The sequence below is a fragment of the Haemaphysalis longicornis genome, unplaced genomic scaffold, assembly GCF_048455015.1.
Source record: "Haemaphysalis longicornis isolate Haplotype H1 unplaced genomic scaffold, Haemaphysalis longicornis Haplotype H1 scaffold_9, whole genome shotgun sequence".
Taxonomy (NCBI): Eukaryota; Metazoa; Arthropoda; class Arachnida; order Ixodida; family Ixodidae; genus Haemaphysalis; species Haemaphysalis longicornis.
In genome coordinates this window covers 143,991,700-144,019,448 of record NW_027526460.1, presented here as the reverse complement: position 1 = coordinate 144,019,448, position 27,749 = coordinate 143,991,700, and the positions used below count along the sequence as shown (strand labels likewise).

Below are 27,749 nucleotides of genomic sequence, written 5' to 3'. Positions count from 1 at the left end.
GAGCAGGGAGTCGTTTTTGGAGAGCACATGCTCTCTGTTCCTTGCGGGCTGTTGCACGGTATTGGCTTAATTACAAGCATTGCATGGGTTTCAGAAGGGAGGGGAATTTTGGCCTCAGGGCAGTCAATGTGACCTATACCTAGCAGCGTGAGAGTACGGGTTCCAGTGGGAGTTTTAGACAAGCGGACGACCTGATTGGAAAGGTGGGCTTCAGTAAGCTCCTCTGCCGTATTGTGCACACCAAGACCTTCAAATCTGGCAGTGGGCATGTTAAGGGGATGGTGGAGGGCAGTTTTGTATGCCCTTCTGATGAGCCGATTGACCTTATCTAATTCAGTAGCAGTCGGGTTCAGGTAGGGCAGGGAGTGCGTGATCCTGCTGATAATAAAAGCTTGGATTGGCCGGATCCTCTCCTCTTCCTTGAGACCCCTGCGGTGGTTGGAGATTCATCTGATGAGTCCTATAGTTTGAATAACATATTGTTCTAATTTCCGGGGGAATAGTGTGTTAGTGCGATTATTTTAGACAAGCATCCCCAGGATTTTAAGGGTAGAGACCTCTGGAATCGGGTTGTGTCCTATTTGAACTCGTGTCGGGTGATACTTTGGATCTCCTTTTTGGTTGTAGCAGATGTTGCCTCACATTTGTCGACGTTCGTCGACAGTTGCATCTAGTGTCGCATGAACATAAATGGCCAGCTGTGAGGGGCCCCACTGCCGTGTGTAACTTTTTGTTTTATTTGCTTTGGAGGCAAAAAGTCGCTGCTCTCAGGTGCCCACATCGTCAGCTGCTCAGAACCGAGGTTCTCCTGCATATAAAATGTGGTCCCAACACTGACCAGTTGCAGCCATGGAAGGGAGGCACTGCCCACCGACACAGTGCCTCACTCGTGTGCTCCCACATTTCAAGCCGGGTTGTTGTGATCGGGGGTGGACTCGGGTCATTTGTGCCGTGTTTGTACACGCAGACTGCTATGCCGTGGCGCACTGCTTGTACAGTGATCTCGGAGTCGTACCCATATTGAGGAAGCAGTGGGCAGTATTGGAAAAAAATGTTGGCTCCGTCGTAAGGCCCCTGCTTCCTTGTACGACATTCAGGCTAGGCAAAATGAGCGAAGCGTGTGCAGAAAATGTGCAAAGAAACTTGGGGAGGAGATGTAGGTACCAAGACCCGCTGCGGTGGCTCAGTGGCTAAAACGTTGTGCTGCCAAGCCCAAGGACACGGGTTGGATCCCCTCCGTGGTGTGTGCTTTTCAGATGGAGGCAAGAAGCGAAAACGCCCGTGTGTACGAGATTTTGTTGCACGTTAAAGATCCCCCCAGGTGGTGGAAATCAATCCGGAGCCCTTGAATACGGTGTGCCTTATAGCGCAGGTGTAGCTTCGGTGCGTTAGACCCCACAATCAGTCATCAGTAGGTATTGTGCGGATGGCATTGCTTAAAACTACGGAGTCTAGCTTTGTAACCTAGCACCTGCTTGAGCTGTGTGAGGAGGAGGAGGAGAAGGAGAAGGAGGAGGAGGAGGAGGAGAGAGGAATTAAGCACCAATCCCCTACCTGCAGGACCTGCACCAGCAGCAGCAGTCCGGCAAGGGGCCGGCCTGGGCGCAGCAGCTGAAGGCGGTGCGCGGGGTGGAGCGGTTCCTGCAGCACTGGCGGCAGCGGTCGGCCCCCGTGGAGCCCATGCGGCCCGTGGTGCTGCGCAAGCGGCGGCAGCGGGTGCGGGCCGAGGCCAACTGGGCACGCTTCTACCACCACTTCTACCTGGACCACGCCCGGCCGGACCTCATCTGGAACTTCCGGGTGAGGGGGGGGGACCTCGTTGAATTTGAAGCAACTAGCCTTGTACAACTCACTCAGCTCTATTCGGGCCTCGGAAGGCGTTAAAAAATTCAAGCAAAATGAAAAAAAAAAAAAAAACCGTCAAATTCAGCACTGGTGAGAAGTAATATGGGTAGGAGGGATAGGACCAGCACTAAAACAGAGTTGTCAGTGTGTTATCTGCATGTTAGCATCAAAGTGGTGCGGTCAAACAGAACTAGAGGATGCAGTACAATCGTCCAGTCGTGTTATTTGGCAACGGCTTTGGCTCACAGGCCTGCCCGAATCATGCACACATGGTGGCACAAGCCAGCACAGAGCTCGTAGCCTCGCTACCATACTGCTACACCTCTTTTCCAGCAGGCTCGTGAGGCTGCATGAGGCTACGTTGTGCTGCTGGCCTGTGGTGCAATGTTTGTATTCTTTCTGGGGCGTCTGCACTCTTCTTTCATGCTTCAATGTTGAATTACTCGGCTCGGCAACTACCAGCAGAGCGTAATGGCTGCACACGAAGGCCATGCAACGAAAAGCCACTGATGTCACCACCAAGGTGGACAACATTCGCGAGATACGCTCAGGGGCGAGAAATGCCGAAGTCTCCAAGAAGTAGGGGCTGTCGACGTCTACAGTATCAACTGTCGTGAAAGGTGGAAAGAAGATCATGGAATTGGCAAACCTCAACGGCGCTGAGATTAAACGGAAGTTTTTACTTGAGGCGACGTACAAGGAGGTACAAGGCGCCCTGTACATCTGGTTTCCGGACGTCAATACAGCAGCTGACCGATTTTTCGGATCCGCAGGGGAATGAAAAATAGTACGAATAAAAAAGCACTTCGAAAAACCCGTAAGTCAATACTCCTATGGGACAACTGGCGGTTCCTTGGGAAAGTCCGAAATTTCCAGCAAGTCCGAATTTTGGGAGTCCGAAAAAGTGGTCGGCTACTGTAATATGCCAAGTGCGCGCTGCAGCTGGTCACGAGTTGGCCTCATCCGACTGCGACGTAGACATTCCTGCCCTGCAGCCTATAAGTACTGCCAAGGCGCTGGACTACACTGCGGCTCTCGACTAGCTTGTTTTTGCGAAGGGACTATCCGCGGTGCATGCCGACCACTTGGACAGCCTGCGAAAGACTGTCGTGCACACTACAGCGCAAAAGCAAGCAGCCATCTCTTCATCCCCACAATAAAAAGGTAGCACACCTCATTATTTGACTTTTTCCTTATTTTTAAAGGCATGTCCAGATACAGTAGAATCTCGATGATACAAATCTCGCGGGACCGCGAAAAATATTCGTATCATCCGAAATTCGTATGAACCAACACAGACCAAAAAATTGGGCACTGAAAAAAGTTTTCGTTTATTTCTTTTCTTACTTTCGCGTGAACAAATCCATGATTTTTTCTGCTTTTTTTAAACCCCCACGTCACAAAGCAGTCCTTTCTGGAGCACGTAACGCTTCGCCTAGCTTCGCGCTTGTCTCTTCACTCCCGGTGTCCAAGCTCGCTACACGCCGCAACAGTCAAGCGTGAACTGCATGGTGCGTTTTTGCACGCGATTCGCACACCTCGGCTTTGCGCGCGCTGTATTTTCAAGGCCGCATTGGCGATTTCGCGCCCGCGGTATCTCCTACCTCAGTCACAAAAAGACGCTGACGACTTGCGAAACGCTCGAGACAGCCCGCTGGCTCCGCCCGAGATGTTTAGGCTTAGCACTCCGGCAGATATTTTATGGGCGCGGATGGTGTTTTATAGTACCGTTTTCGCCAACGTTATCAGCTCCTTTACTGCACAAGAAACTTCGTGTCTGCCTTGAGCGGCATTTTAAAGAGCGGCTAGAAGCAGTCACTCAAGCGGCCGTGCCACTTCTAGGCGGAAGCCACCGCCATGTTGCCGCCGCCAACCACGGCGCTCGTAGCGTGCGAGAGGTTTCGCGGCGCGCATGGGGCGTGTGGGGCGCGTTTTCGCGAGCAGAAAACAACAGCCTGGCCGTTTCTGGAGAAAGAAGAGTGACAAATGGGGAGAGAGAGCCGTCGCTTGTTCGGCAGTTGGGCGCCTCGCCAGCTCGTTCGTATCATCCGCCGGGCCGCGCAGGTCCGTTCGTAACAGCCGAAATTTTTCCCATTGCAAACAACGCAATTTTGCCAGGACTTTTCAGAAATTCGTATCATCCCGAAATTCGTATCGCTAAGAATCGTATCATCGAGATTCTACTGTATAACGAGATACTGTTACGACGACGACCTATCACGGATAGGTTGAGTGTGACTGTAGTGACAAACTTTTGGCAAAAAATGGGCATCATTGAAATTGAGACGAAGCAGTCTTTTTAATGAATCAAACTTGTATTTTGCCTTCATGGCCCTTTCAACTCTTTTGCGACCGCGGCAAAATGGCCAATTTCGAGAGTTTCCAGAAAACTTTTTTTTTTCTCTTGAGCTACTGAACACATTTAGCATTGCTATGTTTGAAATTGTAGCTTATAGACTTCCCTTTCAAATACATAACAGCAGTTTTGGGAAAGGCGTAATTATTAACAGTTTATTAGTCAACAAAACAAAAAAATGAGCAAGAAATGTATACACAAAACACAAATAGGCAGTTTTACTGGGCCCGAAAATTATTTTAGGAATTCTAAGATACACGAAATGTTTCTACATTCCTAAGCTATGGTTCAATATGTACATCAACGCTGCACACCAAGTCCTGGTTTTTTGCGGGCCCGCCAACCTAACGGTCCTGACGGTTGTGCCACTCCGCGAAGCCACTCGAGAGTAATTCGGTCTCTAAAATACGCATCTAAGCATACTTGTTTGTGTTCTCGCACAAAATCCTTATCACTGCAGCGGTAAAAAACAAAAAAGAATTAGTGCTTTTGAGGAGCAGCGCGCATCGCTCTGCAGCGCCAATTTTGCACGAGCGGCAGGCTATCTTGAAGGTGTAAACACGATACAGCGGTATGCATTTGGCAAAATATCCCCGCCACACATTGTTCAGACCCTTCACATGAAAGTAATACTGCAGTCGTCAGATATTAAATACGTTTTGTTTATAAATACAGCGCGAAGTCAAAAACGAACCTTCCGTGGCAGCACCTGCCTAAGTCTGAGGCCATTGAATGGGAGAGCCTTCATCGGAACTCAAATTTGAAGAATCCACGTCATTGCTGGAGTCATCGCTGCTGCTAAGGTAAAAAAAAAATCACCAGCAGCAGTGTCCAAAGTGGCTAAAACTGTTGTCTGCCTTTGCGGAGCGCGCAGTGAAACAGGATGCCATTTTCGCCCAACTCATCGCTACCTTGGGTTCAAATTTCACTCGCGATGCTGTCTACCCACACAAAATGTAAACAAGCGGCTTCTAAACTGAAAAAAGGGTTGCCGATGAATACGCCAGGTGGTGTCAGTTGTCCGAATAGCGCCGTTTTTAGTTTTTGCAGGAGGTTTGAAAATCATCGTTCACCCGTGAACGATGGCCTGTGGCGTGGTCACTAAAGAGTTAAACTGCATAAAGCATACGATCAACACAGTGTGATTGTAAATTCCACCCCATTTCACATTGACCCCCTTTGATCAATAATTTCTTTCCTGCTAGCAACAAATTCGAACAGCCTGCACCCTTTTGCAACACTAGACCACTGCTTCAGTTGCAGAAAATATACATAGGAACCTTATCTGCAACATGCTGGTACTTAGGGCATATCAGTGCAGAGATAACTGGTGGGATTTGTTGCCTCTTTGGTGCTTTGAACAGCTGCACCAGGCCATCATTAGGTCTACCCACTCTGCCATTTCAGTTACAAATCGGACATTCGTTTTTAGCAAAGTTGGTATGTCTTCTACTTTTTTCTATGCTATCTGAAGTGTGCTAAGGGTCTTTTTTTATATTAACAGTGGAGCAGTTGTGGGTTGAGCCTTTTCGTCCGTCTGCTGAAGGTCATGCGTCACACAGGGGTAGGACCAGGTTGCCAGGCCCACCGATAGAGGGCGCAGTGGTCTTGCAGGGGGGAGTTCCTCTCCCTCCCGCTCCCACCAATGGCGCTGCCCTTCTTGGGCGAGCGTCCATTAATGTTCGAGCCGACACTAGGGCTCCCCTGTTTCTGCAGACTTCACACTGGGCGGAACTAGGTTTAGTTTTTTTGTTGTTGGCCATTGTTTCATCAAACTGAATTACTTTGTTGTATTTAAAGTTTGTATTGCAGTTGACCCTCAGTTTAAGACACTGAACCTACAAGTTATCATCGTGAATCAGGAGCTTGCTAGAATTGAGAAAGCATCGAGTGTACTGTATGCAACTGGGATGGGGAGCTGAATTTGCTGTTTGAATTGCAAAGTGCCTAAAACCAGTTTTTGTAAAGTTGATGTTTAACTGTGAGCGGAATTGTCCTAGCGGCTACACAGAGAGAGAAACAAGCTTTATTGTCCAAGGGACCGAGGTCCAAGTCCTACTTGTATTCTTCCATTCACCGGGTGCACGTAGTGTAATAGTAACTACAAATTTCTCATCACAAAGAGAGCCAAAGCGCATGCCAGCGTGCATTTCACTGCAGGCTCAAATAAAAGTTTTACCAATCCAATCCAATCCAATACAATCCAAAATCACTCACACATCATACAAATACACCAACCAAGGGTGTTTATTGAAAGCAGGCTTTCAATAAACGCCCTTGGTTGGTTTATTTGCCACTTCAAGTTTAACCCAAGCAGACAGAGTTTTCAGAACATGTTCACATTCAGCACTTCATAGTGTTAGACAAGGGTATGAGTATTTATCTACTTTCATCATTTGGTAATGGTAGTGATGGTAGTGGGTTTTTTGTTTATTTATTTACAGCCATGCAGCAGCACTACCATATTTACAAGATTACTTTCTTCTTACATGCAGCATTGGGGTGAACCCGCCGTGTCTTCGCAGTGGGAAATTTCTTAATGGAAAGAACAGAGGAACGCAAAAAAAGGCTACGCAGACAACAAAGGCAAACATGCGCTGACTGTGAAGCGCTAGCTACGCGTTCAGTAGTCATGCAGCCATCTTGAAACGTTTATGGCGATACGGCACCGCAGTCTTGAGTCGTACTCGACTGTAACGCGCATGTGATTTTGGGACCTATTTTTCCGGAAAAAAGGTGTGCGTTAGTAAATACGGTAACCTCAGTGGCGAGCGACGAGTCTTTGCCCTGCCCCCTCCCTGTTGCAGACGCGGGAGGAGCTGCGGGACGCGCTGGAGGCGGAGCTGCGCAGCTTCAGCCAGGACCGGTCGGTGTGCGGTGCCACCCAGGCGGTGGCGTGGAACCACTGGGAGTTCGAGGTCTTCTACCCGAGCCTGCAGGAGGAGGTGCGCGTGGGCGACTACTTCCTGCGCCTGCTGCTCGAGGAGGACCAGGAGGACACGCCCGCTGCCTACATCCGCCGCTCGTGAGTCAGCGGGGGGTGGAGGACGCCGCGCAGAACGGGGCACTTGACCAACCACAGTTAACTCCTTGATGCCCAGTGTGGCTCAGGAGCAACAACTGAAACACTCTGCATTTTTTTTTTACACTTAACACCATCTATCGACAGACAAAGGGTACCGGTCCTTAAAAAACAAAAGGAGAGAGGGCAGCACATACTTCCGTGTGCTAAAAAAATATGGTTTCCACGTGTCAACTCGCATTGAGCCCGGGAGGCTCAATGGGCTAGTGACAGGTAGCTGAAATTGTGCAATTTCATTGTTAATACAAATGATAGCAATTCGAACTTTCCGTTACTGTCTTCATGTTGGTCGAGGTAGTTCTCGTGTTCAAGTGATATATGGGCAGCCAGTGCCCAGTGTGTCGCAGTGTCCATCTTAATGAACCAAATTTTTCTGACTTCATATTTGTGGTGTCGGAAGTCCTTTTAGGACATAAAAAAAAGCGAAATAATAAAGTTTTGGGCATCAAAAGGTTAAGCACAGAAAATTTTCAGACAAAGGACTTGACGGATGGGGACAGGCACCATCCTTGTCTGTGCCCATCTGTCACGTCCTTTGTCGGAAAATTTCTGCTCTTAAGAGTGGCGGGTCATGGAATACCAACTACAGTGGAGTCTCGGTGATGAGAATCTGAAGGAGTGGCGAAAATATTCGTATCACCCAAAAATTCGTATCACCCGAAAACTATAAAAAACGAGTTCCCTGCACTTGGACACACGCTGTGCATGTAATAAATGGCAGCAACAAGGCGTTGGCTTTTTCCCTGCTGGCTTTGACCGCCTCTGGCCTTTCGTTAGAGCGCAGCTCAAGGCGTGAACTAAATTGCTTATGCAGGAAAGAATCGGATAATTTCGGCGAAAGCTGCACTATAAAGTGTCATCCATGCGAAAAGCAAAAACGCCCCCCGTGTGTTCGAGATTTCGGTGCACGTTAGAGATCCCCAGGGGTTCAAAATTAATCCAGGGCCCTGTGGTATTCAACAATCTGTGGTATTCAACACGCATGTTATCGCGATGGGAATGCCAGAGATAACGAGCCAGATTACGGGAAGTTGTGTGGCTCGAAAGGCGGAGGTCATCGAACGCTTCGTGGTGCGCGTGACTCTACCGTCGCCAGACCTTGGAGGGGGACGCGGTGTGCGCGCTTGCGATAGCGGTTCGTGAAGTGAACTTTTAGTCGGATTTGCGATGTTTACACGCTTAGTTATTGCTGTGTTTTGACTGTGGGCTCGCTAGCCTTGAGAAAGAAACGGTCGACGCGTCAAACGCTGTGGCGCGCACGGCATAGCCGACGCGCATTGGAGCATCAATCACATGACTGGGCAACCGGTTACGATTGAATGCCAGTAGTTGTAATTAATGCCTGCGACGTTAGATTTAATCTTAAAAGCGACCTGACAAGCCATATCAGGGATAATCAAAGTACGATATGTCGCGGTAAGCGTGCGCTGCGATGCGCGCGAGCCATATCGCCTTTCTTGCGCTACGTTTTTTTTCCTGTGCGCTTGTAATTTTCATGCAAACAGGTTTGAGTTAGTAATATAGGAATAAAAGTATGCTCTCTGCGTTAAAAATGTACGTTACTGTGGCAGAATTTAACAGTGATTTTTTTAGGGAAATGATTGATACCATTGCTTATATAGGGCATACTGGCTGTGCTGCGAGAAATATTGGATGCCTTGAATGTCAAAAGTAGTAAAAAAATATGCTCTTGCATTGAAGTTGGGAGTTATGGAGAATACTCTACCAAGCTTCAAAGTAGCTCATTTTCATCATTGTGGTATGCAAACTTTTGGCAATGAACACCTGCACCTGCACGTATGAGTACTAAGTTGCTGTGCCAGGCAAGATAAAACATAAAAAAAGCCAAAAATGTTCAAATTTATGTAAAAAAAAATGCTTAACTTGTTGCCATGGTGACAACACTGCAAAAGGAGGTTGTCCACTGCGATACAGCCAACCAGCTAACCTACCTTGCATTGAAAGCCCATTGAAACCCATCTTCCCCTCCGTTTGGTTTGCAAAGGGGGTATGTACTCTTCACGGAGGAGCTGAAAATGATGTTTTCTGGAAAGAGAAAGGCTGTAAAAGGCACTCCAATTTCAAGGCAAGGCCTTCCAGAAGCCCCATGTTCAAAAGGACATGAAAGGCTGCAACCGTGGCGACTTTTGATAAGTGAAACCTATGTTGCAACTTCGGAAGCCGTTTTCTCGAAACAGTTTTTTTTTGCCACCTATGTCGTTTGTACCAGGGATTTCTTCGTGACCACTGGGTCTATTTTGATTCCGTTTCTTGCATTATATTCCTTGATGAACAGTTCAGGTCGTGACACTTTTGGATTTCCAGATTTGTTTTTTGTGACATTTTTATTCAAATAGTTATTCACAGTCGACATGCCTGTTGCACATTAACCTCTAAAAAAATGAAAACCAAAAAATATTGTTTTGTAAAAAAAAAATTCTAAAACTGTCACGACCTCGCCCATTCATTTGGGAATGCAAAGCACTTCGAACAAGTTTTCTATCGTGTTTTATAAGTCGCTCAAGCTCGGTACAAGCGGAACAGAAAGAAAATTTAATAAATAAAAAAGTTATCAAAATATTATCTTCAAATTTTTATGGTGTTATCACAGAAGCATTTCCAGTTGCTGTGCCAATTTTCATCAAAATCCACTCGGAAATAAAAAAGTTGATTTTGAAAGCCACGTCCCCCCTTAAGCCCCTCAATCAATGAATCAATAAAATGTCATCGACACCAAATATCCGCTGTGTAAGTGGCCCAGCCAGCTGCTGCGAGTGCTTTGAATTTGCTGCCATGAGGCACGTGTCTCCCCATTGGTGCTCGCCATAAGGCTCCTCCCACAGCAACGCACAGCAACTGAGGAGGAGGCTGCCACCGGAGTTCCGGGCCAAATCGTCACTGCGGGCGTCAAAAGAACGCATTCCCGTCACAGATGCGATGCACACACAAGAACTTGTACACGTAATCGACGCACAAGCGGCGTTCGCAACACAGTAGGGCGACGACAGGACAGCTAGAACTCAGGGCATAGAGGGAAGCGAGGAATGTAGAGAAGGCAAAATGGGGAAAGTACTCACCGTCAGAAACAGGGAATGCCTGATTGCCGCGCCAGCCGTGGTTTATTCAAAAAGTATATACAAAAAGGAAGCTGGACGCACCCGAGCTGCAGGCAGTGGAAATGAAAGGGGCAGCGGGAGAAGAATGTAGTGGGAGATAAAAGAGGGAAGAGGAGACGGATAAAGAACATAGTAGAGAGGGTGGAACGTAGTGTTCCTTCAGAGCAGCGCCTCTCTCACCACTACTGTAAATGCCCCACGAGGAGGAATGCCGCTGGCGGGGGAGGTCTAATGCTTTTGTGCCCGCACACAACCAACACCACATGGTCGCACCAAAACTTCCACCTCCCGTCCACGTCATGGTCGGCTGCTCACGGCTGGCGGGTTCGTATCTCCCGCTCCGAAGTGATAAATGTGTGCGGATCATCCGAATTCTTTTACATTACAGTGTAAACCATTTATAATGTAACCGCTTACAGTGCAGGACCGGATATAACGCAGGCTTGTGTGACCACTGCTAGGTCTCCCATAGAAGTCTTTGCATAAGCATACCACTTAAAATACAGTTGTCTGAAGCACAATACCGTTTATATTGCGTTTTTTTGCGGGGTCTGCTGATTGACCGGTGCAGCGGGGGCGTCGTTTTATGGTCGCAAAAAAGAAAAAAGAGATGGAATCAGCCATCCCATGCAGCGCTGCTCCCTCCTCTCTAACTTAGTCGAGGAAAAGAAAAAAAAGAGAAAGAGGCAACCTTTAGATTGCGTATTCAGTTAGCACTCACGTGATAACCACAACTCCCCTTGCGTTTGGTGCACCTCAGAAGATAGCAAGCCTGCGTGCACACGGTAACTTGTTTCTATTAAAACATTGCGCACATTAGCAACCCTCCCTTTCTCTTTGCCAACATCCAAAGATAGCCGGCTGAGACACGAGCAACACGGCAGGTTTTCGCCACCTATAGGTTGTGCTGATAAGCAAACACAATCGGAGTTGTGAGCACTAAGTGGGGTGAAACAGAAAAAAAAATCTGGCTTGTGTTCTTATCACGTTATCTCGCCGGAGTAAACCCTCTTCCCCCCTCCCCCATCATTCACCTGCCGCATTCATTTTAGACGCGAAGAAACAAAAACGTGCTCCCTCGCGCTCGTGGTTAGTAAAAGTGTGTGGCAGTGTCCGAATGCGGGAAAGAAATCACAAAATAAAAACGGTTTCTCTGTTTTTAAGTGGTGTTTGTTTGAGCGATGATAATAAAGGAATTGCTGAAGGGTAGGTTGCGATGTGGTTGGATTTGTGAATCTTTTGTTTATGCTGCACTGCTGCTTATAGTGCAAATTTTACGTTATAAGTGGTCTACATTCTATATACGTACAATGCATTTTGGTTGGGGAATTCTGAAAATTTGTATCAACAAAATTTGTACCAACCGAATTCATATCAGTATCGCGGAGATTCCACTGCAGCTTGGAACCTTTGCATTATGGGGCACTCAAGGCGCGGGGATTGCATGGGCTGGTGTAGAATTACGGTGCCCAATTCCTTTCAACTGGCTGCTGAGACAGCTTGCACGTACCAGAATCACGACCAGCATGTGCACTGTGGTGCTGTGGGGACCTGCTCCACCCCATGCAGATAGCAGAGATAGAGGGAGAGAGAGCGTCATGAAAGGAAAAAACGAATTGAGCGGACAAACAAAGTACCGTATATTCCGGTGTATGAGTCGTGGTTTTTTTCTGAAATTTTTGTTGGTGAGTCTTATCCACCGGTGCGACTTATGTATGGAATAAATCTGATTCGCGGCGGCCGCGCGTGGCCAGCGCACGTTGAGACACAGCTCTATGGTGTAAAGCAATCCCAAGTCCACCGGTACGACATTTCTCATAGCCCATATGTCGCTTCGGGACATTGCACCAAAGAATTTTCAGCTTTTCCTAGTCAAAAAGAATGATAATGGCCTGTGACAACTATGTGCCACTTTAGGCCATGCGCAGTAACTACAGTTCAGAATAAATTCAAAGTAACATCAAACTGGGTTGCAAAAACAAAATGCAGCTCATGAATTATTACAGACAGTTACTCTGAAGGAGGTAAACGTGCTGCTAATTTTTAAAATGACAGCTTGGAGATAAGTTTTGATTTTCATGCCGCTTCCCGTCGCGTCAGTTCCGTCTGCCATGACACCTTTATTGCGCTGATTTACGACAGCATACAAGAGACGCGCGACGTTTGGAGAGGTGGCCAAATGGGTCTCCGACTCTTGGGACTCCATTTCTACAAAAACAGTTGTAGCCGGGTTGATAAAGGCTGGAGTAATCCGGTCCGCGAGTGGTAACGATGTTGGCGAAGAAGACATCAGAGAGTCGGAGGACGACAGTGATGCACCGGTGGAACTCCCACTGAAGATACTGAATTATTTGTTAGCGAGTCTGAGGAAAAAGATTTCGATGGTTTTGCATAAATGCCGTCCGTAAGTACATGCCATCTGTGTGTATCCATAAACCATTTTTGAGAAGTTAGTTATGTCCAGACTTTGGATGTTATATGCCCCTGTCTAGCCCTGCTTACAGGGGGATGCGTTGCTAGGCGGCGGCCGCCACAACCATGTACTTTCGCCGCACTTTCTAACGATCTGATTCACTATGAGTTTACCTAATTAACAAGTGCGTCTTATATACCGGTGCGTCTTATACAACGGTGCGACTTGTATACGGTTTTTTGTGTTGGAAAAACTGTCATTTTGAGGGGGGTGCGACTTATACAAAGGTGCGACTTATAGACCGGAAAATACGGTAGACGTTCAGTCATGGCCATTGGGTTGCGTCGTATGTGTGGCTCTTTCGAAGCCACATTGGCGCTCTGCTCCTTTCGTTGTCGCCTTTTTTCTATCGCCGCCTTGTACCATAGTTTGTTTTGCTTGGCCTTGGCAGTTTCACACACCCACCGTTTCCTCTCTCCGTTTGCTCGACTATGTCACGAGGTGCAGGGCTTGTGGGCTATAAATAGTGCTGGATGGCATGGGGAATCGCGTACCGCACAGTGCATGGCTGGTGGGCTAGCTGCAGGCACTGTGGAGGAGAGGGTGACACAGAACATGCACTTTATTTTTAGAAATGTTAGGTTTCAGTTAGGGGTTCGCAAATTACACGAGAGTGCGCTAAATATAGTGGTACTAGTTAAAGCAAGTTAGTTCTTAGTCCACCTGTCGCGTGACACTGTCTACTAGGCTGGCATTTACCCGCACCCTGATCATACGACGCCTTCCCATGGTCCTTTGAAAGTCGTATTATTTTTGTTCCACTGTGGTCTGAAATCTTAGGTGGCTGTTAGGCATTTCAAGATGAAGTTTGGCGTTTCTGTGCACTTTGCCTTTTTGTCAGGCAGTGTGCCAAGTTGCAGTGCCCCGTTAGAAGAAGCGGCCAGACCAAAGCACGGGACGCAGCCTCCCTCGTGCCCTGTTTAGAACTCTCGTTCAAGTGCTGACTGTGCCCCCCATAGTGAGTGGTGGCACGTTCTGCTGCCAACCCTCCCCTCTTGCAGGTCCGAGTTCTTCAGCGACCTGTACCACGCGTTTCTGCTAGCCCCGGACCCGGCGCGGCGGTGCCAGTGCCTGCAGGCCATGGCGCTGGTGTACGGCCGCCACTACAATGACATCGGGCCCTTCAACGACACCCGCCACATCCTGCTCAAGCTGGACAAGGCAAGGACAGGCAGGGGGAGGGGGAGCCCCACTGCTGGTGGCAGCAACACTGTGGGGCCGTTAAGGGGAGACGCAGGTCTTAAAACAATTTCTTTTGATTTTCAAGCAAACTTTGGGAAACCTGCTAGTCAAGCTGCCCTTTTCTCCCACTGATATCGAATATGCCATTATTTTTTAGGATGGTCAATTAGTCCCCAGGATAATTAGAGGTAATTAGCCATTCTTGGACGAACAATAGACAAGGCAGTGTTGGTCATAAAACTGTAATCTTTGTATTTTCCAATACTGGTGCTTGCAATAAGAGAATCGTTCTTTTCTTTTTTTTTTTTTTTTTTTGATGCACCGCTTGGAACTAATATTATAGCTCATTAAACCTCGAACTCACCAGTCGGGCGGCCCCCCAGGCGAGGTCTCCCCCCACGCCCTTGAATCCCGGACGGAGATCACATGAAGATGCGCCCTACTCGCTACCTACACCACTAGAAGACTACGGCACCATACTACGGTGGTACCGAGACGCCAGGAGACGGTTCCCGGCCCCACACCCCAACCTCACTCGAAGCGAGGGGACCCTCTATCGCCAAATACAGACTCTGTGCTCACACCAGTACTGGGCCGCCACATAGCCCCCGCAATCTACGAGACATCCGAGTGCACCATCTGCCGCGCCACTCGCAGCCCGCTGGCCCACATACTACAGTGCGCACCCCAAGACCCCGCACCCTCAAGCATCCGACAGCTACCAGTAACAGTGCGAAGAGCCATCACCTCGTCAGACTACAACACCCAGAAATTAGTCGTCCAGTGCGTCCGGGAGGCCCTGGAAAGGCAGCGGGTAGGCGGCGCGAGCCCCTTGGGGCCGAGCGCCGGACGCCCGACCTGAAGCCCCTAGGGCTGGCCCGGACGACGCCATCGGCGCCACTGGACCGTTTCTATTCAATAAAGTCTTTTCTCTCTCTTGGTGTTTTAAATGGGAATTTGAAATGGTTCCTTGCCACTGGTGCCACCAAAAAAACTGCTTCGATTTGTGCACTCACCAGGGTTCAGAGTGTTGAAAAATACAAAAATTACAGTATTATGACCAACACTGTTTTGTCTATTGTTCCTCCAAAAATAGCTAATTATCTCTAATTATCTTGGGAACTAATTGATCTGGTGAAAAAACAATGGCACATTCGAAATTAGTGGGGGGAAAGGTTAAAAAGGTTAAAAAAAATTAATTGGGCACTTACAAGCCTTTAAAAGTGATTTGAAGGCGAAAGGCAGCGATTAACGAAGACTTCCTCACTGCTTCATTGTATTTATGGTGCTGTCACGTTCACCAGTCATGCTTCCGGATAATTCTTGTTCGATCCTGGCACGGTACCGGGTTAAAGCTGTAGCTGACACACTTGACTGCAGCCCTCAGGTCCAGGGCAAAAATACTATTCGAACCCAAATAAGTTCCAATGTATATTTTGCTTGCCTATTTTCTTTTTAGAGTGGCCTTGATTTGTTTTCATTCGTGTAGTCGCCAGCAACTATGGTCACTTTTCGCGTTTGATGAGACATCTAAGGCTTTCACCTTAATTAAGAAGTATGTTGAGTTTTTTATAGATCTGTGCGGAATGGTCTTTTCTCAATTTTTCCTATTTTTCTGAAAAAAAAAAAAAAATTGTGTTTATTTTGCGCCCTTCAGAATTTTATGAAAACTTCCATCTCTACTCTAGAAGCAGCATTCTTGCTGGTTGGTTTACCAGTAACAATTTTTGCCAGTCAGTTTGCCAGTAATAATACCAGTGGCTTCGGTGCCATGGAAGACTCGAATCTCCGTGCAAAATTTCCGTAAAGCGCGTTCTCGGCAACTCACATTCTGTAGGGAGCTGCTTGCCTGAAGAGAAAGCTGGGCCAACTGGGAGCTTGGTAGAGGAGGCGAGGCTCGTTATGCCGTCTGTAATAACTGCTTTCTCTCTTGCCGTCTCTGTTTATTTGCTTGTAAAAAAGAAACAACAGGAACGGTGCAATTGATTTCCTCCTCCTTCTCCCGGCCTATGCAGTGCACGGACAGGATGGAGAGGGATCGCCTGCTGCTCTTCCTCAGCAAGTTGATTCTACACAAGGTGAGGGGCCAGCCGTCTGCGGTAGTGGTTAGAGCAGTAGTACAGGGGGCACCATGGTCCCCCCCGTACACACCTCGTGCAGCAGTTGTATCTAACGAAGCCCAGCATTTTTGAGCCCTAGGGAGTGTGGGCGGGGGAAACCACAAACGTTGGCCCCCTTGAGATCTTTGACCACCACGCAGGGGGGCAAGACTTGTGGGTGCCCCCTTCCTAGGTTTTTTGCATCGCATGTTGACTCCAATGATCGGGGCCTGTAGAGTGTCTGTGCTGAGCAACTTCCCCAGTGTTGAAACATCGTTAAGCAGTGCTTGCTTGGAACAGGACGACAGCAGAGGAGACACACATGGCAGCGCTAAGTCTCAACTGTTTTTATTACGCATAAACACAAATATATTTATTTATTTTTAATTAATTTATTTATTTAAAATACCTTACAGGCCCGGGGGCATTGAGTAAGGGGGGTTCATGAAAATTACAGAAGGTGCAAGCAGCCAACACTCGGCAGAAAAGATTGTTAAGAACTAAAAACTTCAGTACACACATGGCAAAATCAGAGGAAAACAAGAGGAAGAAAACGGATAATTACATTGCAGGGAAATAACGCAAAAAGTACTACAATGTTCAGAGCACACAAACATCATCAAATGAAAGGTACATATCTCGCAATAACATCTGACGATATCTCGCAATTACATATACAGTTGAACCTTGATATAACGGACCTCAATTTAACGAAATTCTCGATATAACGAATTTTTTAAAGTTTTCTATCAAAATTTTGCTAAATGCATGTATTTTTATCTTTATTTCACGAAGTAATTTCGTGCGGCGCTTCCGATTTAACGAAGTCACGGCAAGAAAGAAAGAACGAAATTCCGCTCGAGGCACGTTTTGTTTTGCCTCTCAGAGACGACATTGAAAACATTCAGTACTCGCATTGACTCTTAAATGGCTAAAATGAAAGAAAAGCAGTGAAATCTGCTGTTGGCAACAATTAAAAGCGATGAAAGAAGCTGCTCAAACCGCTAGCGGTCATAGACGGTTGCATAGTGCGGCCACCATTTTAACGTCTCCATTGTTGCCTACGCCAGCGCCCTCTATGCTGAGACTGCCGGAAGCCTACTTCAACCTTTTTTTCTACGCGTCCTTCCTCACGGTGCTGCTGCTCTAGGTTGTGCGTGCTGATAACCACATTAATATTTTGTTCGTGCATCATTAGCTGAGTCTTGTAAGCAGTGTGAGCCCTCCAAGGGAAAGAAAAGTCTTCCGAACAAGAGCCTGAGGCTAGACCGACGGCCACCGAAGTGATGGATGCCATCGACGTTCTGTGGAGGCACGCAGGTGCACGCGAATGTTTAAGAGCAAGCCCTGTTAGCTCTGTCAGCATACGAGGTCAAGAAACGCTAAGCACTGCTTACGGACTTCTTCACTACGGCTTAAACATCGAGTGCTGGTGGCAATAAATTGCTGTCTTTGAACATGGTCATCTTCGTTTCACCCGTGTTCATTAGACAGCTGCGATGCAGAGAAATCGGTTTCTTTAGGGCTTAGTGGGCATAAAAGTAATTGCTTAATCGAATTTGGCCAGACGATATTTAATGTAAGCTTTCCGCTTTAGCGGGAGCACGTAAGCGCTGCTACACAGCCGGTCCGCGTGTACTCCGCAACTCCACTCTACTCACAATCGTGGCTATCTCTAGTGTAGTGGTTCCTTCACGCGCCCATATTGCAGAGTTTTTGTACATGAAAAGTCTTTCGGAAGTTTCATAGCAGCCTTCCGCTGTTGGCCCGCCGCACCCCTCAACGCTGCGCCTAAGCCTACCACTGAACGGATGATAAGAGGCGTAACTTCGAACCAGCAGCTCGCTGGGGTGAAGTTCACGGGGCATGGACGCAGGTTCAATTGACTAACAGCGGCGTTTAGTATTGACCGAAATGAAAAAAATAAAAAATGGAAACCCGGTCTGCTATCACATTTAATGAGGCGTTGCGGAAAAGCACCGGTTTTACGACGACACATGAACTACCGTCGGCTATCTGAATTCCATTGCCTAAGTGTTGAAACTCTTAATTCACACGGTTTTCGCGGCCAGGTTTAGTACAAATTTCGCTTTAACTGGAGGGGTAAGTACATAGTAGTTGCTTCTGGGCAATGGGCAAGGTTTTGAAACCTGAATAGCTGGTTAAATGAACTGTAAAATCGAAACCTCGATTTTACGAAATTCTCGATTTAACGAAATTTCCGCCCGCAAGTACGACTTCATTATATCGAGGTTTAACTGTACTCAGAATGAACACGTGCCCAGGTCAACCCCTCTATAGTGCAGTTTGATGAACACAAGATTACAATGTTTACAGGATTGCGGTTCAATAAACACAAGATTACAATGTTCACATTCAACAAACAATGTACAAAACACCTAAGTTAATGCATTTGATATGAAATGCCACCAACGCGTGGCTGGCCCACGTTTCATGGTTCTTATGTAGAAAGCTTCAATTATCTCTCGCATCAATTGGTGATTGTGCCACCCCAACACGCTGGTGTTCTCAGATAGTGGACAACATTGCACTTGGTTCTGATCTGTGCGGGTCGCGCAATGCCGAGTGATGTGTGCATGAGGGTTGTCACACCTTCTCCAACCCCCATTCTTGTGTTCAGACAGGTGCAGGGAAAACTACCCTGCAGCATATCATATTGGCATGCCCACAGAAACCTCACTGACGTAATGGATCATTAAACATCAGTACTCAAGAGCAATGGGAGGCCACCTAGCTCAACCCGCACCCCAACTCACAGCAACTATTCGTTCAACTGGTGGAAGATGCCGCTAGGGCCCACAGGCTCATGGCTGTCATATAACGGGGAAGGCCAGGTGACCTCCTCCCTCTCGCCTGCTTCAGTCAACCAGCATGGGCTTAGATGAAGTTCCTTTTCTCTCTCTCTCTCTCCTCTCTCCCCGTGGTGGAAGAACTCTTTTTTTCGTGTAGCTTAATTAAGATTAGTGTGCTCACTAGAGGTGTGTGAATATTTGACACATTGAATAGTTTGGTAGCAGTGTTTGCTATTCGTTTTGTTTTGTAGAGTTGTACTGTTGTAAGTATGCAGTAAAGCGTAATGTAACAAAGTTCAATTTGATGAAATCCCTGGTAAGCGAAGTTGCAAAGAATAAGGGGCCCATAGCCTATTGGAAAGCATGTATATTTATTCTTGACATAACGAAGCAACTGTTGCTGTAATTTCAAAACAAGGTCTCTCGATGTTGAAAAAAATGATCCGGAGGGATCGATTTCACCATCACAAGGATGGTCGAGGACAAGACTGTCCCCCCCTGCCTCCACTCCATGCTAAAGAGAAGACTGCTACTTGTTTTTCCAAGTATCACTGCAGGCTACCCCAATACGCCTCGAGCGCTGTACAATTAATGTGGAGCAGTCACTCTGTTCGCAAATGTGGTGCATTTACGAGTTTGTAAACATTTCTGACGTGATATTAGTGTGGTCTGCATAAGTACCAGGTGTGGGTCACAGGCCGACTTCGCGAAACCGGCACATGAATGGAGCTGATTGTAATTCCACTGTCCTGAAATTTACTAACAGTGTCTCCGTGGACAGCGTTTCCTCAGGGGGTCATGCTATGGCCATACACTACTATGTAAATCGGTTTTGTGCGCTTACATAATCTGGAGGAGCAATCATGCCTCACAGCCGGCCAGTTACGCTTGCCTCAGATATTCATCCCTACCGTGGGCAAGGCAACGTGGCATAAATTTTACAAACATTCTACAAAAGAAGTACGATGGATAATGCAAAATTATACTCGGGAATCAGCACTCCACAAAAGATTTTATGCTGGGTCGTCTTGTCGCAAGGTGAGCGCTTCCAAATATTCGTCTGCTACATATCTCCTCCACGAGCAGAGCGGAGACGGGCTTACAGAGTAATTCGCATCCGCGACTAAACGCTTCATCGAAACATCGTCATATGCTAAGGGAGCCTGCAGAATCTAGCACAAACGGAAATCAGAGGGCCTTACGAGACACCACACTCTTCCAACTACACCTTTTCTCGCTTGTGAACTGCCTACCCCGTATATCTAAAAAAATGCGTCCGCTGAGTGATCAGCTGTTCGTTGAAGTTTATAAACAAAAGGAGAGTGAACGCACAGCTTGTATGTGATTACTAAAACTTTCATTCCTTGATTTCGCTCCGCATTTGTACACAACAATAATTAGGCGTCCACCTCTCCCTCCTCCACCTCTCATTTCTTGTGAAATAAATTTGATTGATTGTGGGGTTTAACGCGCCGATGCAACGCAGGCGATGAGGCGTTCCGTAGTGGAGGGCTCCAGATTAATTTTGACCACCTGGGGATCTTTAAAGGAGCCATGAAGACAAAACACAAGTTTGGTTCATTCGAAAGATTGCCTCGATAGAATCATACTGACACCACTGTTAACGCACACTTCGCTCAAATAAGCTACATAAATAGAAAAAAACGGAATGGCCATGCGACCCACTAGCTCATTTCCCGCAACAGAACCTATGATGTCGTGAGCTTAGCTGTGCGATTGGCTTAGGATGGAAAAAGCAAACGCAAATTAGGCACGGCTTAAAGGCTTTCCAAACAAACTATTTGCGCTTAAAAGTGTAACGCATATTCATTTTACAGCAGTAAGAATGGTGCGGTAAACAATGAAAGTTACGAACACGCACGTAAGCATAGAAGTACCGATGCGCACTGCTGTTGGTACTGGGCGCACTATGCTTGTTTTAGGTGCACAGCACTCCGCCGCTTTGAAATTGTTTTACAGGACACTGGCCGATTGGCGTAAGCAGCGTTGTCGTACGTGAACATGTTTGTCGAGGATACCCCAGGTTTCATGAGACAATCACTTTTTACAGTAACAGAAATAAGCCAGGTGCAAATACGCCCAAAAACAAAGCAACGGCGGACAACGGTTCGTGGATGACTATAGCAGCGCCATCTGGGAGGGCTGACGGACAGCAAGGCCGCAAACCCGAATGACACAGTGGAAGTTCGCTTGAATAGACGCGCTTCTGACGTCATTGCTGACATTACGAAAACCCACGATTTGGCGGGAGAATCAAAATTTTAACCTAAATTGAGCAATTTCTCAGTGAATACGGCGTCATTTGCTGTCGGGCGCTGGGGGCACTATAAAACGTCAAGCGCTGGGGGCACTATAAAACGCGAAATCTTTCGAATAAAACAAACTTGTATTCTGTCTGCATGGCTCCTTTAACGTGCACCGAAATCTCGAACACACGGGAGTTTTTGCTTTTCGCCTCCATCAGAAAAGCAGCCGCCGCGGCCGGGAATCGAACCTGCGTCCTTGTATTTCTTGCGAATCTAGTTGATCTGGTAAGTCCTACCTTGTTTATGTTTAGACCAATTAGCATTTCCGAAGCTCCTCTGGGTTTCTCCTTTCCCGTAGGAGCTATTCTGTGTCTTCCGGACTTGGCAAACCATTTATTTGTCCGTGGTTTTATTAACTTTACTTGGGCCTTGCTATAAGGCATTAGTGGGCACACATTTAACGAAGTACAGCCATGGAATATACTTAACATTTTCGCGTGGCTTATATTCCCATTAAAGGTACAAGTTATTGTCAGGGATGGGGTAATCGCATCCCCGAAACGTACTTTTCTACGGCGTATATATATCAAAACAAAGCCGAATTCCTTGTCCATGCTGCGAAACAAAACCAACCTCGCACTGGACCAATACGAGGTCTAAACGACGCGACAATAGATTTCACATGTGCCTGGTGTATTAGAAGGTGACTGCGATGATAAGCTGTTGCTGTCGCCGACGTCTCTAAGAGTGGCCTAGAAGCCTGCAGAACCACCTCCCCGGATAGCTCTTGTTGGCGTTCCAGCACTCTACCAAGACGCAGCTGTTTTTGAAGTGCCGTGAACGTACCATTTGCTTACCGACAATGCCATAACAAGTTGTTTAGGTCGCGGAAAGGCAAAAAGGAGCGAAAGAGAGAGAGAGTATAAACATCTTTAATTTGGAGCTTAATGGTGCAGGATAGTGAGAGCATCACCGGTGGGGGGCGTCCGCTAGTCCGGGATGCCCTGGTCCGATTTTTGCTAGATTTTTGTGCAAAAAGAGAAGCTACTGTACATGTTAGGGAGTCATGATATTCAGAAGTTGAGAATACACTTTTTAACTCTCATTAGTAGCAGTTCGTGGTATGTGGCGGAATAACAGCTTGCATATGTCCCTGAACCACTATGAGATCGTACTTCAAAAATCTAGAGCGAAAGAGAACCAAAACACTGCATGAGCCCCAATCAGCCACACAGTGCTGCTCCTGTAAGTGCCGTGGAGAAGCGGCGGCAGGCGGCGCAGCGATCGCGAAGCTCGAGGCGTATAGCCTGTATTCAATAGCGAGGCACACATGCAGGCAACCGTGTGAGTGTGCCCTCGCTGGTTACGTCGGGCTCTGCGGGATGATGGTGTTGGTCCGTGCTAAGCACATGATATGGGTTGGACATTCCAAGCTCTAGCCCGCGGAACGCAAAGTAATGCCTCAACTCCAATGTGAGTGCGATTAATAACAACTCTGTTGACACCACCATTGAGAATCGGGTTGAAACGGAGCAGAGGACGCACGCCGGTGTTATAATCTTCGGCGTGCGGCCGCAGTGGCACAAGCTGCGCCATGTCTGTGGCGTTTCGGCCAAGTCCATGGCCGTTTCCAGTGTTGCTAAGCGACGAAATTGACAGCTAAACTTTTCAATGAATACCACCTATAGCCTACTTGAGTTCGTAGGTTTTGTGCGGGGGTCGGTGTCATGTTTGCTGCTGTACCTGATTTGGGTCCATGAGGTGACACTCCTGTGGAGGCAGTCAACCCATTTGTTGATGTGAATTCTGTGTGTGTGCGTTGAAGTCAAGCTGTGGTGGTCGTGCAGCGCAACGTGAAGGAGCTGCTGGACGCCGGGGGCCTGTCCACCCTGGTGGAGCTGGTGACCCTGGCCCACCTGCACGTGAGCCGGGCCCTGGTGCCCGCCCAGGTGAACGTGATTGAGGCTTCCCCCGACACCAAGCTGGGCCTCGAGAAGGAGTGGCACGTGGGCGGGGAGGACAAGGACCGCCAGGGGCCCTACAGCTACGACCAGGTACGACAGACTGCCACGACGCTTCACCCCGCTTTGAATCAGGTTGAAGGGCAGTGTATCTTGAAGCCGTGGGATGTTCTTGAAGCTCTTGGAAATTGGGCCTTGAACCTCAACCCCTTCTCCTCCTCCTCCCCCCTCCTCCCTGTCTCCTGTGCAGCTGAAGGAGCTGTGGTCGTCGGGGGAGGGCGGCCTGAGCGGGCGCACCCTGTGCTGGGCGCAGGGCATGGCCGGCTGGCTGCCCCTTGCCCGGGTGGCCCAGCTGCGCTGGGGCCTGCTGGCCTCGGGACAGGCCCTGCTCAACGACGGACAGCTGGCGGCCACCGTGCTGTCGGCCCTGTCGGCCGTGTGCGCCTTCTACCCGTCCCGCGACGCCGACGGCGCCGTCGTGCGCCCCATCCCCCGTGCCAAACGCCTGCTCTCTCAGCATGCCTCCCTTGTGCATATCGTCCAGGTGAGCCACGGGCACTCGGGGCACCGCTGAAAATCGGGGGTGGCAACATTGCAAGTGTTCTTGCCCTAGCGGACCCAGTTTTGATTCCCGGCCGCGGCGGCAGCTTTTTTGATGGAGGCGAAAAGCAAAAAGACCCGGGCTTATGAGATATCGGCATTTGTTAAAGATCCCCAGGTGGTCACAATTAATCCGGAGCCCTCCACTACGGCGCGCCTCATTGCCTGTGAAGTGCCTGTGAAGATTAAACCCTACAATCAATCAATCAATCAATCAATCAATCAATCAATCAATTAATGTATGTATATATGTATGTATGTATGTATGTTTGAAGAATGGCATTAGGAAAACAGCAATGACTGGTGCTCACAACGCATACATGACGGCACAGCGCCAGCCAGGCCCACCACGAAACATTCGCACCATTTCAACTGGATACGGATTGGCTATAGCTCCGGCTTGGCGAACTGGACCTGCACCTTCTGTAAAGACGGCCAGCCACATTGTTATTGCCAGCAAGAAATGGCGTCCATCATGCGTTTGTTTTTGTTAATTGATGGTGGTGTGGGTGCACCACGCTTGTTTTTGGTGAAACTAAGTGCCCTGAAGGTTTAACAAGCTACAGATGTACAGATGACGGGTGTTATGCTTATTTTATTGTGGAATAAATGTTCAAACCCACTTCCACTGAGTGAAAATTTCGTTCATTGTAGTGGGGTTTGTATCTAATCAAATTAAAAAGAAAAGCCAAATATCGAATTGAATCGAATACATATAAAAAATTTTGTTACAGGTTCCGATTTTTGCTAGATTTTTGTGCAAAAAGAGAAGCTACTGTACATGTTAGGGAGTCATGACATTCAGAAGTTGAGAAATACTTTTTAACTCTCATTAGTAGCAGTTCGTGGTATGTGGCGGAATAACAGCTTGCATATGTCCCTGAACCACTATGAGACCGTACTTCAAAAATCTAGAGCTGGCCCAGTACGCGTCAAAGAATGATTTGTAGGGGTGTGCGAATATTCGATTTTCGAATTCGAATCGAATATTTCTTGCCCGAATAATTCGATTCGACTTTCGAATAATTCGACGTGACGAATATTCCGAACGCTGCCAAAGTTGCGGCTAGATTAGTGTGGCCCTTACTGACCCTAACGTCGAAAGTTTTTGGTCAAACAATTGCCAGCGACCCATTTTCGGCCAGGAAAGTTGTCTTAGAGGTTTCGCCCGCAGAGACTTCATTGCCAACATGTAATTGAATAGTTCCTCGATTTTTTTGCGTCACTGGCATACATAGAAAGAAGGAGCAACACAGCAGTCTTTAGCGTGCAGAAAACGTTCCTCACATACGGGTTTTTGTAATAATAAGGTGGGTTGCCGTTTTCACGTCACTGGAAACAAATATGATGCGTCCCACTCAGGACAAAACAAATTACTACGGCGACGCCATTTTGTGATGGCGATGACACTGACTCTTCCCCCCTGATAGTCGGCCATAAAATATCGTTTTTCTTTTGTTAATTAATTTTATCACACAACTGTGCAGCCACAAAATAGTGTATAATTATGGTCTTGTTAAATTTCTGTGATTCTGGCCTTGCTGTAACACACTATCATCACCCGTCCTAGACCCTTTCCCGATGCCTATCCATAGCCAATCTGACGGTCGTCGCCATGGTCGTCGCACGCCCATGATTCTTCTCCTGTGTAACGTCTGCGTGCAGTGCTATTCAGCATGAATAGCCACGGTGAAAAAAGAAGCGTAATTTGGAAGTTTTTCGAGAAGGCAAGTCCGTCCTCTGCCATCTGCTAGAAATGCGGCTCCACGCTCAAGATGCTGGCAGGCACGACAAGCCCGCTCTTGAATCACTTGAAGAGCAAACACCACGATCACTACTTGGAGATTGAAGATTCAGCCAAGGCAAACCAGCGGCCTAAAGGCGCAGACCAACAAACCTTGCTAGGCATGACCAAGGCCTCTTGTCAGAGAGTGCTAAAAAACAGACCACCATGTTCATCGCACGCATGATCGCGAAGGACCTGCAGCCGTACCAGTTCGTCGAGAACGAAGGATTTCAAGACTTGATGCATCACCTGCAGCCCCAGTACAAGGTCCCGCACAGGACTACGTTTTCAAGAACAGTAATCCAAGACCTGTACCAAAGCACTGTTGACTCACTCAAGGTTGAAATCGCTTCGGACATGGCGAACTCAGTGGAGTCGATCACATTCACCACTGACATGTGGACCTCCAGGGCCAATCAAAGTTTCATCGCTTTGACATGCCAAAGAAGAGACGCCTGCCGTGTCTCTGCTGTGCAAGAAGGCACGAGCCATAGTGGGGCACTACAAGCATAGTGCTCAGGCAACTCGGAGGCTGAAAGATTGCCAGAAGCGCACGGAGCTGCCAGATGCAAGTCTCATTCAAGATGTAGAAACACGTTGGAACAGCGAACATGCCATGTTGAGCCGTTTGGTAGATTTGAAAGATGCCGTGTCCCTTGAAATGGCAACATCTGAAACCAGTGTGAGCTTCCTGTCACCAAGCGAATGGAATGTTGCAGCAGCCTGGTGCAGGTCCTGCAGCCCATTGTAGACGCGACTGCAGATTTGAGTGGCCAGAAGTATGGTATCATTTCAACTGTTGTTCCTTTTCTCCATGGAACAGAGCAAATTCTAAAGGGGCACTGTGACATTGAAAATGAAGCAGGTCTGTCTAGCAAAAACTTGCTAAAGAGCTTGAAGTCCCGGTTCCGTCTTTTTATGGAGCAAAAGGAACTGATGCTCGCAACGCTGTGTGACCCGAAGTTTAAGTCTATTTTCTGCACCAAGTCTTTTGACCAGACACGGGCTGTCGAGCTGCTTGCAGCAGAAGTTGGTGTCCGATGTGCTCGGTTGGACTCTTCTTCAGAGCAGTTCGAAAGGCAGGAACTGTCCAATGCACCAACCAGTCCTAAAAAAAGCCTGCAAACTAGGGGTGTGCGAATATCAATTTTTTAATTTCGAAGCGAATTCGAATAATAAAAACAAAGTTCGAATCGAATCGAATATTTCTCGAATATTTTTCGAATACGAATACTTATTATTTTTTGTAAAATTAAAGTTTTCACCATCTAGACTCACAAAAACTGCAACTTTATTGCACAACAAATCATACAAAGTAAAATTAGAAATTACACAATACCGTTGCACTCAACAGGTTAAGGTCTGTACTCACTTAAATGTTAACATGGAGAAAGGGTAACTGCTCCACATATTCGGGGAGCAGTGACAACCTCCTGCTCGTCACGACTCCACCAGATACCGAAAGTAGCCGCTCACTTGAGACACTAGTGGATGGCATGCCCGAGCCCGTGCACATTGCCGCGCGCTGATACAGTAAAATCTCGATGATACTAATCTTGCGGGACTGCGAAAAATATTCGTATCATCCGAAATTCGTATGAACCAACACAGACCAAAAAATTGAGAGCTGAAAAAAGTTTTCGTTTATTTCTTCTCTTACTTTCGCGTGAAGAAATTCGTGATTTCTTCTGCTTTTTTTAACCCCCATGTCGCAAAGTAGTCCTTTCTGGAGCACGTAAAGCTCCGCGCTCGTCTCCTCACTCGCTGTGCCCAAGCTCGCTACACGCCGCAACAGTCAAGCGTGAACTGCATGGTGCGTTTTTGCACGTGATTCGCTCGCCTCGGCTCTGCGAGCGCTGTATTTTCACGCCCGCATCGACGATTTCGCGCCCGCGGTAGCGCCTACCTCGGTCACAAAATGACGCACGACGCGCGCGGCAGAATGGAGGAGCCTGACTACTTGCGTTGAGATCGAGACAGCCGGCTTGGCTCCGCCGGAGATGGTTAGGCTTAGCACCCCGGCAAATATTTTACGGGCGCTTTCTAGGGGCGCGGATGATGTTTTATAGTACCATTTGCGCATGCATTATCAGCTCCTTTACCGCACAAGCAACTTCGTGACTCCCTTGAGCCGCATTTTAAAGAGCGGTTAGAAACGGTCGCTCGAGC

The 27,749-nt window shown here is 47.7% G+C and overlaps 1 pseudogene across 1 annotated transcript in view; it reads left to right on the top strand.

Annotated features, from left to right (window-relative positions):
- LOC144152662 (dnaJ homolog subfamily C member 13-like) overlaps positions 1-27,749 on the top strand; it is a 144,133-nt pseudogene that overhangs the window by 46,610 nt on the left and 69,774 nt on the right. The window contains exons 17-22 of the transcript XR_013319203.1: positions 1,561-1,800; positions 7,009-7,226; positions 13,874-14,033; positions 16,070-16,132; positions 23,081-23,287; positions 23,445-23,738. The product of XR_013319203.1 is annotated as a dnaJ homolog subfamily C member 13-like (transcript). The remainder of the gene's footprint in view (positions 1-1,560; positions 1,801-7,008; positions 7,227-13,873; positions 14,034-16,069; positions 16,133-23,080; positions 23,288-23,444; positions 23,739-27,749) is intronic.